The sequence below is a fragment of the Pungitius pungitius genome, chromosome 9 (genome assembly GCF_949316345.1).
Source record: "Pungitius pungitius chromosome 9, fPunPun2.1, whole genome shotgun sequence".
Taxonomy (NCBI): Eukaryota; Metazoa; Chordata; class Actinopteri; order Perciformes; family Gasterosteidae; genus Pungitius; species Pungitius pungitius.
This window is the reverse complement of record NC_084908.1, coordinates 13791286-13805702: the sequence shown is the minus strand read 5'-3', so window position 1 is coordinate 13805702 and position 14417 is coordinate 13791286. Positions and strand designations below refer to the sequence as shown.

General features: G+C 42.7%; 1 protein-coding gene across 4 annotated transcripts in view; it reads left to right on the top strand.

The window, feature by feature from the left end:
• The window catches only part of LOC119218201 (axin-2-like), a 65554-nt gene that overhangs the window by 15756 nt on the left and 35381 nt on the right, over positions 1-14417 (top strand). For 2 of the 4 annotated variants that reach the window (XR_005120358.2, XM_037472432.2), the window contains exons 3-5: positions 6764-6946; positions 7128-7186; positions 13249-13329. The gene's annotated coding sequence lies outside the window, so the exon portion shown is untranslated. Of the gene's footprint in view, positions 1-6763; positions 6947-7127; positions 7187-13248; positions 13330-14417 lie in introns of those variants that run through there. The other 2 variants (XM_062564447.1, XM_062564446.1) reach the window with 2 other exon arrangements.

Genomic DNA, 14417 nt, shown 5'->3' with positions numbered 1-14417 from the left:
ACGCATTACCAAATAATCACACACGCGCATATTTCGAGGGGAGATGTCATCAAAACATCCAATATCAAACCCCGATCTTCACGAATACACAAACAGCACACAAATAAAGAGACTGAAAAGGCCAAAACGTCAGCGACCAACACATGCTGAGGGGAGTACCCCTCATTAAAACCAGATTCTCAGCGTTGTGTGTGTGTGTGTGTGTGTGTGTTGGTTTCTCGGACCACTGGTTGTGATGAAGTATAAGCCGACACCTTGAAGTCGTGATCGCTGGCGTCAGTGGGCCACAATGTGCGCGCCAGATGAGTCCGGCAATTCGCTCAGTATCACTACCGCGTACAGTAAAACTCCCACAAGACCTGCTGAGACACTTCCTGTCAATCTCTCTCTATCTTTCTCCTCCCCCCGACTGTTGGGATGGGGTGCGGGCGGGCGGGCGGGCGACGGAGGGCGTTTGAAGGCTGGCAAAGAGGAGGAGGTTCTGGGAGATGGACGGGCGTGGGAGACAGAAAGGAATGGGGCAGTGTGGAAGCATGGGGATGAAGGAGAGTGAGGAGGAAGCAGGAAAACAGACAAAGAATGAAAAATATGAGAAGAAGTTTTTTTTTAAAAGGGAGGAAAAAACAAAAAAAGTGGGTGTTTATTCTTTTGTTCTTGATTCCTTTTAAAAACATCTTTAGTCCCTGTGCTTGGCTGATGGCACTGCTAATGGCACACAAACACACATTATACATCCACACACACACATTATACATCCACACACACAGGCACTTATTTTGCTTGCTCTACATGGCAATCACCATGGCAACGAAATGTACAGAACACAATCGGGGTGGGATATTTTTAAGTTTCAAAGGCATGGAAACAGGGACGACATGCGGAGGGAGAAAGACTGAGAGCTGAGATTTAGAGAGAGAGAGAGAACAAGAGTTACAGCAGTCTAAGTGCAAGCAGATGGACTTGTGATTGTGTGCGTGTGTGTTTCTGTGTGTGTGTGCATATGTCCAAGGTCACAGCCCAGAACCATCTGTATCAGGAAAGGGGAAAATAAGGGGCGGGGGGGTAAAAAAACATATTGTCAACCCTATATAAAGGGTTATTTCACCCAATTTACAATTCTTACATATTCTCCCGTTCACCTCTGGCTGTATCTCTCCTTCCAGATAGTTTTGCTCTTATTTTTGAGGTTTTGAGATGTCCAACATTGAGATTTCTGCCTCCACCTTGTCATGATGGGGATGACTGCAAACTTCCATTGTAGGCGTCAGCATTGAACATTTCCACTGCAAGAAATGTGAAACGTGCCTTTGTTATAAACTTGAATGTTTTGTTTGGTCATTTCAAGATAGGAAACAAAAACCCAACACGCTGTGAAAAGTCACAAGTATACAATGATTCCATTTTTCATTGCATCATTTGTCATGATCTGACATGGTTCTGAATTTGTGGTTAATAAAATATCGATGAGTCCCAGATTTGAGCACCATGACGCTCACCAGTGTGAAGTTCAATCGACACATTTCCTCTTCTCTTCTAACCTCTTGTGTTCTCCATCACATCAAGTGTTGCATTCCCATGTGTTTGGGCACATGCACACGTGCTTAGATGTGTTTGCGGTGGCCTAATAGCAGGTATGTGTGTGTTTGTGGTGTATGTTTGCCTGTGTGTGTTCTCCCCAATGACAGCTCGTCCCTCATGTCCGGGTGTAGATTTAGTAAAGACAGCTGAGTTCATTTCAGAAGTTCAAGCGTGTCGGAGGTCAGACAGTGGTGAAGCCGGCCTCTTTTACCTCAGACCACCATATAGCATTTGCCAAATAAATCAGTGTGGTTTGGCGAGCATCACTGTGCCTTTTGTTTGTCGGCCTGCATCTCTTTCATGCTCTCTCAAACACACACATCCGAACCAACAGCAACCCATGAAGCCACATCTGGACTGCCTTTCCCCCACTGAACATGTACAACTCTGCCACCTTGGAAACTCCTCATCTTTTCTGTGATAAAGTCATTTTCGAGATAATTTTAGCATTTTTTTGACACCAGCAATGAGGAGCGTCTTTAGGAGACAAGGCAGGAATCTTTTGAGCAAACTTACTGAGCACTGAAAATTTTAAACTAAAATGAAGACACAGAAAAAATGATTCATTATCTGCTCTACAACGATGTTCAGGAACAGAGAAATGTAGCTGAAACAAGTGGTTTTGATTCCAGATGTTCCTGCACACACAGTCTAGTTAATAGAAGATGACAAGACTATTATATTGAGGCATTTTTGGGTGACATCACTTTGCTGAAGGGCAGCTCAGTTTAATAATATTTCACATCATATATTAAGTAGATTTATTTTTCCTCCTTTGGAAACTATCACCAACGTTTTCTCATATGCAATCTGCTTTCTTTTTGCAAAATGAGGAGTCGCCTCCTCAAGGCCAGCAGATAGAATACAAGTTTAAGACTCCTGCCATTTTCAGAACCAGATGTTGCTGCCTGCACCGTCACCAAGCTGCACTGCTCTCGCACTCCTTTACTAACACTGTCTTTATATAACACCAAAAGTCACGACGCTTAACACCCTCATTCTTTGGACCAACGATGGAAAGAGACAGTCGCTGGTCTGTCGTCTTGTTGTGCGGAGCTGCAGATTGACGCAAGTTGAGCCCCACACGCACGTGACTTTCACCATGACGCTATGCCTAAAAAGATAATGTGATGATCTGTATGTTTCGCTGCCAGGTTAGCCCACCATCTCCTCCCAACCCCTCCTCCTCCACTTCCTTCATTGGCGCTCGAACTTATTAATTTCCGTCAGCTGGTTTTCTCTGGCATTTAGAGATACTACCAAATCACATTATGTCTGTCATGGATTATATGTACAGGCAATACATCTCCTTGAAGAAGAAAGGGGAAAAAAAAGATCAAAGATGTTCTTACAATCACCTCTAAGTGAATATGGGAGGTGGATGAGTTTTTGTGTGTGCATGCATGCGTGTGTGTGTGTGTGTGTGTGTGTGTGTGTGTGTGTGTGTGTGTGTGTGTGTGTGTGTGCGTGTGTGTGTGCGCTTGCATCTCAGATGTAATATATGGTGTCGGGAATTAATTTTGCTTGTCTGAAAAACAATTCCCTCCCCATGTTATATAAATACCAAGCTTTTTAATCATTAAATACTTTTTGGGGAAAGAAACGAGAGGTAAAACCGGGGAGGTGCATCTGACTGAGCTCAGACTGAATGTCAACATATTCCCATATTTATCCATATTTGGCTGAGTGTTGGGTTGTGTGTGCGTGTGCGTGAGTGTGTTTGTTTGTGTGTGTGTGCGTGTGTGGCAGAGGATTTGAAGCTGTCACTTTGTAATTACCTCAGCAAATACAGGCTTGAAGAGAGTTGACTGAAGTCTTCCAGTTGGACAGCCCTGGGAGAAAATGAGAAGTGACAGACCACATAACACAGCGTGGGATGTAAATAACTTTTACCCCCCCCCCCCCCCCCCTCTCTCTCTCTCTGTCGTATAGCAACAAGGATGATACTTCGAGGATTTTGAAAGGGGGCGAAGCAGAGATGAGCCGAATGAGAGAATATCCCTTGCTTTCATCTTTGGAAAAAATCTGACATCCTCTCTCACTGGCTTTGATGAAAGTCTTTGGTTTTTTGGTGTTTTATCCTCTTACACAAGGTGTATGTATTATAGTCTCACGTGCGCGTGCACTCACGCAGTGATATCATTTTCTCACCAGAATGTGAGTAGGTGTCATGAGGAATCTGGCTTTGTGTGTCTGTTTGTGTGGTTTTGAGGGCCTTTTCTCAGCGCCAGTCTGCGTTGGAGGGCCTGAATTTTTCATTCTGCTTTCTCGTCGTGTTCAAGAGATGTGTTCTACCCACCGGCTGCTCCGTAAAATTTTGTTGTCCAGTACTTATTTCTCCACCCCAGTTTTTCTTTGAGCTCCCAGCAGGTTGTTACTGACTCTTTTGTTACAGCATACAGCATGTGTGTGTGTGTGTGTGTGTGTGAGAGAGAGAGAGAGAGAGAATCCAGCATTGATCACTGAAGAAACACTTTCATCCATTGTTTCATCCATGTTTGGTGGTTTACCTTTGAGACATTAGTAGAAGTAGCTTTACTGCGGAGTAGAGATGCTCTCTTACAAGATTTGCTTCAAAATCTACTAGAACACAAGTCCATTGTTAATGTGATGGTATTAATAATTAGTAATTGTAACTAGTGTTTTAGCTCGTAAAGGTGGAGCTAATGTATGTACTACCATCATAGTGTATCACATTTATCACGTATTAATAATCTGTAACTAGTAAGTAAATTAGCCAAATTAATGGTGATATAAAAGCACAGCTTTTACTTTTGAAACAATTATAAAATACAAGAACCTCAAAATTCAAACTAATGTACTTACATCACGTAACATTCCACGACTGACACACACACACACACACACACTGCACATTCTTTCAAGCTGCACCATCATGCCTCTGGCTCTATAACACCACTGTCTGTCTCTCTCCGTCCTTTTTTTTCCTTCTCTTTTTTCCTCCATTCTCCACCCTCTTTGCACCTCCACCTCTCTGCCTGGCTCGAGTCCAGCTATAGATTGTTAATTATGGTTTATACGTGATGCACAGTCTTCTCTCCAAATACAGTGTTCTTTGGCCGACTTCAAAGTGTCTGTGTTTCATTCCACGGGGATTAGTGATGGTAGTGTGTGATAATGCCCCTCCCTGCTCGCTGAATCAAACGGCCATGGCTGGACGCAGGTAATGATGAACACACTCGCACAGGCATTCATACAGAGTGCGTATCATTAAACAAGGCAACACGAGAGAAAAAAAACACACACAGAGAAACGAGACACAGGAAAGAAACCCACATCTTGCAGAGGCCTTATTTCAGAAAAATAATATGACTGAACTGTGGACTACACATGCAAGCAAATCCTCACTCCTTTCATCCGTCTTCCCTCGGAAAGAAAAGCTGTGTGTTGGTCAATAAACCCGCAGAGATCCGCAGTAAATGTCCTTCACTCATCTCTCATCTCACACCCCCGTGACCAATTGTATTTTTAAACGGCTTGTTTTTGATCATTCTACCGTACTGATAATTGACCGTGGGTTGCTGTGTGTCTTCCTCTCTGTCCACCAACAAAGTTAACCAAATGAGAATGGGTGGAAAAGAAAAAAATAACACACAAATAAAAAATAAACTGTGTCTATAGCCACACTCGCCTTGATTTGTACAAAGGACAAATGACAAGTGTTTAAAGGGCTGCGGGGCGTTTTAATGTTCAGTTTTGTTTTTCTCTCGCCGGCTGAGAAGGTCTCGGGAGACAGCAGGAAAAACAGCCATGAAAGGAGAATTACAGAGACCGACAGAGGGAGAGGCCGAAGGAGAGAGAGAGAGAGAGAGAGAGAGAGCAGTAGAAACTCGTCCTTGGTGATCAATGCGTGTTCTATTGTCTGTTCGGTTCCTTTGTCCACAAGGACGAAGGCAGAGGAGAGTTTTTAGTACCATAAGCTGGGTATTAAAGTAACCGCACTGCTGTTAGCATGTCGTGTCTTTACATCCTACAGGACATATTACACTGTACGTATATAGTATAACATGCGGGCATTTGCTTTTATCTCAGACAAAACGCCGTTAATCATGTCATAGCCTTAAAGGATCATTCTAGCGTATTACAGCCTGTGTCTTGTGTGATCTTCCACAAGTCAGAATAGGTAATACATAATACATATTCCTGTGCAATGAGGATGTATCGCTGACTTTTTATTTTTTCTACATAAACTAATTCAGATTCAGCTGTTTTGGCCAAAAAACTACACCAAACCATTAATTTAACCCTGTAATTGGATCCTATTCAGCCAGTAGTAAATGTTTATAGTTATATTCAGCAGGTTTTGGCTGATGTGAAGCAGATTTATTTTCTCAGAAAAAACACAAACATAGACCCACATACAGGCTTTAATATGAAATAAGAAAAAAGCGTTGAGCCTTTAACTTTTGAAGTGTAACCTGCATCATTTATGTGATTATCTCTGCACTTCACAGGCTTAAAATGTGTCTTGCTTACTGACAACACTGTAATCCTCTCGTCTGTTTGTTGTCATGACATCCCCATCAGTTGAATGACATGCTTCTGCTGCGTGCAGGCTGTCGTTCACGGTCGCTGCCTTCTTTGCTGACACAGTTAATGTGTGTGTGTGTGTGTGTGTGTGTGTGTGTGTGTGTGTGTGTGTGTGTTGGGGGGGGTGGGTGGGGGGCTAGACTAGACAGGGACAGAAACACCTCAGCTGAGACAGAGATATGACCTTTATTTGTCCTTGTGAGCTGGTTTAACAGCACACAGTGGTAACGGAAAGAAAGTCACAGATAAGAATGTCCACAACAAGAGCGAGTCTGAGACAGATAAATAAAGGGCACACAGGAATAATAAAAAAAAGAAAACACCAATAACTTAAGAGTCTTAGTAGCCAGACGAATAGATCTCTCCACCTGTTATGACCACTTTCAGGTCAGCTTCGGCCTCACCTTGACTCGTTACAGTCCCCCGACTAACACCGAGCCAAGCCATCAAACGCTATCTGTTCTCCCCCCTCCCCTTCCCTCGTTTCTCTTCTCTCTTCTCTTTACACCGACTCCAAAGACCTTGATGCTTTTCCAATAATTGGCAGCAGAGGTTGACTTTTTTTTTTCTCCACCTCCCCTCCTTTTTTTTCTGTTTATCTTTTTTTTTTTTTTTGCTCTTCCTCTTCCTTTAGAGATGAATACTTGGCCCCGGATCAAAGGCAGACTCCAACCGATCACTCTGGCCACCACAAAGGGGCGTTGGGCGCTGGCGTGGGGCCAGGTGCTGCACATGGCCACAAAGCGAGGGACAAGCCATGCAGATAGGGGTCTGCAGACCCGTTGTCCCCTCCACCCCCAACCCCTGTGTACAAGAGGTCAGTGGCAAAAGTAGTGTTTTTCCTGTCAGATGATCTCATCTGCAAGACTCACTTTTGACTCCATCTGTATTTTTTCTTATGTTTGTGTTTCTCTCGGTGGGCTTGTTTACTTGTTTCTTTCCTCACTTATTGCGCACACTTCTTCTCTGACTGTGAATTTTCTTCTTCGCTGTTCCAGAGTGCAGATCCGAGAGAGACCGCCGGCCTGTGCAGCCAGCGGGAATAGATCCAGCTGAGGTAAACATCCCCCCCCGCGGACAGAACCGTGTTTAAAGGTTTGAGAAGACCCGACTTGAGTTTAGTCAAACACTTCCCTCCACCCTCAACAGTCCTTGTTAAAATATATAAGTGCTGCTGCCAGATACAATGTAGCTGGGGCCAGTACAAATAAATCGCAGTGTAGGATACAAAGAGAGGGATGTACAAAACAAATGAACAAGCCCACGGAGTCCAAATATATATGCAACACCTAGCTTGCTTTTCAACGGACACGCTTGCTTGAGTTATGAGGTCCGTCAACATGATGTCGCCCAGTCCGAAAAGGAATGTGGAACTGTTGCACTGCAGAAACAAGAGGGATTCACTTCCTTAGATGTGATGTGAAAAACCTTCTCAAAAAACATCAAAACTTTCATATTAACGTTGGTGAAGAAGCAGTTCATAGCCAGGAGCACACAGCATACCTAAGTCCCGCCTAATGTGAGCCTCTGGATCCATATTGTTGGACATACTGTCCCTTTGCGAGTCCTTCCAAAGTGTGAGACTCCATCCGCATCATCTTGTTTTCTGTAACAAACTCATGCGCCTCACAATTAGTTTTTTTCCATTCATTCACTTTTGCCACAGTTTACGTATTAAGCACTCTTACTATTCTGATCAAACTACAGAGAAGTGCAGTATTTGAGCAGAAGTGAGAAATGTTGTTGTTTTGGAGGACAATTTACAACTTAGAAAAGTAGTTTTCAAAGGTCTGAAATCATCAAAACATGCAGGACGTAAAGTAGCATACTGTACGTACATCAGCAGTACTTTTCCACATTCTGCATGCTGTCATGCAAGAATCCCCAGTTTCGGCCATATGTTTAAGATTAGATGTCGTTTTTTGTTAGAAGAGAACACAGTCAACAAAGTTCTGCTGCTTCCCTGCTGGTCAGTTATCAACTGGACTCTGTCCACACCCTCTCACGTGATCTAAATTCTATTAAGCACAAGACGGCAGCCATCGCACAACTGAAGAAAAACACTTTTTGAATGTTGACGTTATTCATCTTATTGACATTCTTTCTTAACACATACATGTTAAACCTGCAGACGACCCGGAAAGAACAGCATGAGGTCAAATAAAATGCTCTTGTGTTTTATGCAATTGTAGGAGACTCTCTTTGTTTTAACTTCTTACCCAATGCTAAAGCAGCACGATGCTAGCTGCAAAACAGCAATGTGGTTAACATTTGCTACAAATCCTCCGTGGATAGTAATTACAATTTAACCTCATGAATTTAAGTCTGCCTTAAAAAAAAATGTCATCATTAGTGGGCAGCAGATCAAGCTACAAACATATTTTTTCACATTACTTTTGAAGTTGACGGCTAACCTTTTAACAAAGAATGGTCAATTTTCAAATCCAAAAGCCCCACAGTAACGCCAGTTTGTATTTAAAGCTGTGGTCTGACCATGTGACACATATGATTTTCATTCTTGTGATCGCTCTTTGTTGGTCTCCATCAACAACAAATCAGTTTCGCTCTGAAGCTGCTAAATGCTCCACAATGTAACTCTGTCTGTTTTCTGATATGCAGTCAGTTCATCAGATATAAATATCAAAGCCATAACCAACTGAAAGATGTCTGTAGAGTTGAGGACAATGAAGATGGTATTAATTATAGTTTGGTTTGTTACAAGACACCCTCTCTTGATTATATAAGCACCTATTGGGATTTTCGTCCATCATGGTGATATCCGCTTCTCTCACTTTACTTCAATTTTGTCAATGTTATCATGAACAGAGGTGTCAAAAGTATTCACATTCATTACTCAAGTAGAAGTATAGATACCGGGGTTTAAAAATACTTTTGTAGAAGTGGAAGTATCAACTCAAGCTTTTTACTTAAGTTAAAGTATAAAAGTACTGGTTTCAAAACTACTTAAAGTAAAAAGTAAAAGTGGGAAAAAAAGGGGATAAAATGTCCATTAAGGACAAACTCTTAATGTGTAACTCACAGAACATGTCAGTCCGTTACAATATGATCAAACGGTGCCTTCAGATCATGTGACCTGCCGTTTGGATGATGGAAACATGGAGGCATTCAGAGAGGCAACGCTAAAACAACAGAAGGACATGTATCGACCCGCATGCTATGTGACTTAAACAAATAAAACAATAACCCATGTTCCAGTGGCAGCTAAATGGCAGCGGCCGGTTATCAAAACATTGAACAAATACAGAATCCCTTTGTGTTCATTTCAAAAGCCTCGCATTAAGACACAACGTTACATCACTTTATTTAAGTATTTGTACTTGTTACTTGACACCTCTGATCATGAACACATTAGCATGCTTTACTTTTTAGCTCCAGTCTCACTGAAGGGTTAGTACCTGTTACTGCCTCCTCCCTTGCTGAAGAAGAGCGAGTGGTATTGGATTGAGAGTCGTTCTGCCTCATGATACATGGCTTCAGCCAGAGAAGAATATAAGTATTTTTCATGTATTTAGTTCGTGACTAGGCCACATAAATTACTCTAAATAAGTGACTATTTTTCTATTCAAACACACTTTCAAATACACTTGTATATAGTATTATTATGTGTTTGTACTTTACACTGCACTGTATGGGGTTCAGGTAATGCTAAGTAGAGTAGAGGTAGATAAAGCCAACTAAATAAAACAACAAGACAGGCTTAATGTGACCATTATGGACAAAGCAGTTAGTTGCAGCCTGGATAATGGCCCATTTAACACTGAAAGCTCACTAATTAAAATAGCAGGAAAAAGGAGAATACAGTTACCTAAATAGGGTCAACTGGTTGTTTGATTAGCTTCTGTGGTTGAAAAAAAAAAACAGGAACGTGGTTCTTCGGCTATTAGAAAATTACGAGAAAAGAAGTCTCATGTTGTTTTTCTATAATAATGGGCATTATTTTGACTTTTATGTGTTCCTCCTACAGAGAAAATAGGCCTGATCTCTCCCTTTGTGGCTGCTCCAACTGCTCACTTGCACCACCCACACAGCACATTTTCCCAGGCAACAATGTTCCTCCAAAGTTTACACACAATAAATAACGATATGCCCAAAGCAGTTAGCAGTGGCCCCGCTCTCCGTTTCCTGGCTGGAGTTGAAATGAAATGGTAATTTTGACTTGAGGAGGATTTCAAAGGGATGGCCTCTACTTTTCATCTGGGTGCATACCACGAGCTCGCCGACACATTCACGCTGGGATTTGAGAAAAAGGAAGAAAAAAAGAAGAATTTTAAGTTTTTCTGTGAACTTCCTTCTTTGTTTTTTTTCTGCCATCTCCCAACAGAAAAAAAGAGATGTAACATTGCTGAGATCTCTCCCCCAGATGGACAGCATTTATATAAACAGCCATGCCCGGTTCAGGGAGCATTTGATTGATGTGTCATTGTCTAAAGATTGTTTCCAGGCATTTGAATAGATAATTCAGAGTATTTGATGTCGACATGTTTCTTCAAAGGTCATGTGTGGGGGAAGAGCAGGGGTGTTCTCTATCGCTCGTGCTATTTTTCGCACCGAAGGCTCCAACTCGCCTGACGGCTTTTCGCAGGGGAGCTTGACTGACACTTGAGTCGTCCTTCTGCTCGAGATTACAAGGTGGTTTCCAAAACCCCATCGGAGATCTGCTCACTGTGTCTGTTGTGCAAAACACCTTTTGTCCGTCAAAAAGAAAGAGAAAAAAGATCCCTTGGTGGATGTGTCCTATGCCTATTTTCTGTTTTCGAGGTCTGGCTACAGTTTTGCGTTGATAATGGAGCAAGAAAAGAAGCAGCGGAGGGATTGGCCAAGAACTCCATTATCCCAGCAACAAGGAACGAGAAAGGGATGAAAAGACAGCCCTGGGTCTGTCACACACCAGCCGCGGTGGCTCCTATCTCATATAACATATATATATCATATTGTGTAAAAAAAAAAATCCACTCCGAAAATCAAAAAAGCCTCCAACTTTGTACCGTCTCTAATTTCCAAAACCACAGCGCTTACCCAGCAGCCACAGCGATATCAAGAGAACACGTTCCCTGAGTCGGCCGATCACATTCCATCGTCAGCCAGCCATGAGGGAAACGTCCGGGTGACAAAAGCAGGGTGGAGGGGGGGGGGGGCGGGGGGTGAAAACACAGCAGTGTCTTCATTATCTCCGATAGCTGGGCGGCCCGTGAGCGAGGGCCAGGGTTAATTGCTGTTGATTAGACGTCGGCGCGCGTGGCTGAGTGAGCACACAGATCTCACCGAGGGGAGCGCTGGGCGAGAAGAGGAAAGGACGAGGTCGCTCCCACACAACCATGTGGGATCAGTGTCAAGTGTTCCTCCTCAGCGGGTTTGGCTGGTTGGGAAGTAGATAAGGACAGTAGATGAGGGACAGGATATCCGCTGTTACAGTGGCCCAGTTCGCTAGTTGTTTTTGTGGGTAAACTAGGGGGTTTATCTCAAAATTGAGGTTGGAAAAGTATAATTGCCATGAAGAAAAGAAGGTAATGTGATCAAATAAAAGTCTAACATGCAAAATCTTTTTTATTTTCTGATGTTTCACTCTTACTAATTTATTGGTAGACCAACTGTTTTGGTCCAGATTTAAATGGCCACAGATCTCAAGGTGCCCTCGAAATAATGCCTCGTGCTTTTTGATCTGCTGACTTTTTCTACCACCAAGTCAAAGCTTTTGCTTGAACTGCGAAACATTTTAACATCTACTAAACATTTCGGATAGACCTTCATGTTTATTTACTCTGGTGTTCTCCCAACTTTTGTCGTAGCACAATGATGAAATGAAATCATATAAGTTCCCCTCAAGATGAGACTCTTATCAGCTTGAGCTGTGTTCAGTACTTAAACGTCATAACACAAAAAACTAAAATATTGTACACTAATGTTTTACTTCACCGGAATGTTAGCATTGTCTTTGTGAGCATGTTAGCATGCCGGCGTCACAATTCCATTAAAAGCACCTGTATCTTCAGTCAGAAAACGCCCTTTACCAAGACTTTAGGACTGTCGCTGTCTCCGTCTGTGTGTTTTCAGATAAACAAGTCCCTCGATCAGTCGCTGCTTGTATTTGTCTTCACTGCATGATTTCTATCAGTCTGTTGCTTTTGTAGCCATAATTACAACAACAATAGAGGTGCTTCAGACAGAGGCAGGAATGACAGGCAGACAAAGGAGGGCAGGACGTTGTAACCTTCACACCCTTCGCAAAGTGAGAGCTTGCTTTGTTTCAATTTTCCTACATCAAAGGGTGCATCCAAATGCTTGCAGCTTCCCCGTCATTTGATGTTTTTCTTTTTTTTTTTCGGGTAGGGAAATTATTGTGGTGATTACAGTTGCTGTACACAACCGGTGGAGCAGGCCAAACAGGGGGCCCTTGTTGTGACTCTCAATTAGTGTCGTGACATCTCAGCAGCCACCGTCTGAAAGGCATCCCTCAATAAGAGAGGCTGTTTGGGCTGATAAAGTGATTTGGCTTGTTGGGCCCTTTCATCTTCACCGCAGAGGGGTATTTGAGGCTTCTGGGTATTCTCTCAGCACATCCTCACACATTCCCTTGATTGGGACAACAGTGCCACTGTGTTCAGCGACTCAAAAGAGCCTATTGGCCTTCTGCACTGTGAACAACTTTAGGCCGATTGTCGCACGGACGCGTCGCCATGTCTCGGGGTGCTTCTATTTGTTGAATCGAACCGGAATTTTACTCAAATGTAGCAGGGCCTGTATTGCTGGTGTTTAAATTATAATAAATCATGTACGTTGTGTTCTGTTTTTTATTTTCCCTCAGCGACTGGCATCACTTTTTAGATATCACACCATTAGCAGTGTTCTCATGTTGAATATTCAAATACCCGGCCAACGCTGTAGTTAACGACGCCAGCGTTGTTTTTGTGTTTGTATGCTATTGAAAGCCACGGGGAGTTGAAAGAATAACTTTGCCTGTGGGAAGGACGGAGCACCCGAGGATCAGGTTCAGCTCTATTTCTGATAACGCTTTGCATTCTGCAGGCACCAGTGACAGCTCTGATGCCTCGTGTTTGATTGTCTCTTTCATGTCTTCCTCATGCTTTCGGGAACAAGCAGCAAGGCCGGGAAGGTGGTAACGCGATGGCTAGCGGACTATCACCGCGGAGGGAGATGGAGAAGTGATGCGTTTCTGCCAAGGTGATAAACAAAGGCACTGCAATGTTGGTTTTCAGACACTCCAGGTTGTCTCTTATATGTAAAAGAGAGGCCCTGGTGGTAAAACTATGTCAGCATGTACAATATTTATATTATACTGTGTGTTAGAGAAGAGCTGGCTATACACAAGTTTGTTGTTGTAATCCCCGTAAAGGATTTGTTTAGTGATGCTCTATATTTTCCCTTTTTTCAAGAAATTACAGACAAAATGAAAGAGTAATATATCCAAAACCTGAAATACACTATTTTATTCTGTACCTGGGCAATAAAGTAAAATATTTTAAAATGGGAAATAAGCACCCCCCACCTGAATGGAAGTTTTTTCTCTTCTTTACAGACAAAGAGCAACACATTTGTCATGTAACAAAGTAAACATGAAGTTGGTTATATTACGTATCCCTTCATGCCTTTATTCCTAAATATATTAAGACATATAATTGAGCCCCATTGTTCCATTGCCTGACATGTCCCTTGATTAATACAAAATGTCCACTTTAGTGTCCTGGTGCACCTTATACTCGGCTGAAACTATTTCACAAAAAACGCTCCTCATGTTTGACCAACATTTGATGAATAGCTATAACGTTCTGGAATTTGATCCATCTTTAGTTACACATGATGAAACGCTGGGACCTAATCGAGTTCACGTCTTATTGATAGACGGACTTTCACGTTGTCCTTGGTGTAACCACAGAGTTTTCCTGACAGTGAGAGAATAAATAATATTGTCAGCTTTATCGTTAAAGTAAAGCAAGTTGAAGCTCAAAGGCCTTTGAGGTTTTTCTACGAGCTCAGCGCCAGAGAGCACATCTCACACAAGTTTCTAAACCTGCACTGTCCCTCTCCCATAGCTTTATTCCGCTCTATGCCGGGCATTGTGTTGACCTGGAAACAGCTATTCACTGCTGTGAGAAAGCGGCCCCTGCAACGCTCCCTCTCACTAAGAGAAACATATAACAGTATTAGATCTAGTTTAATTACACAAGGCCTGGCGGATGGGCCCCTCTTTTCTTTCGGCGGTGAAAATGCTTAGCGTTTGTTATCGGTTCAAGGCTCTCTAAAGGATGTGC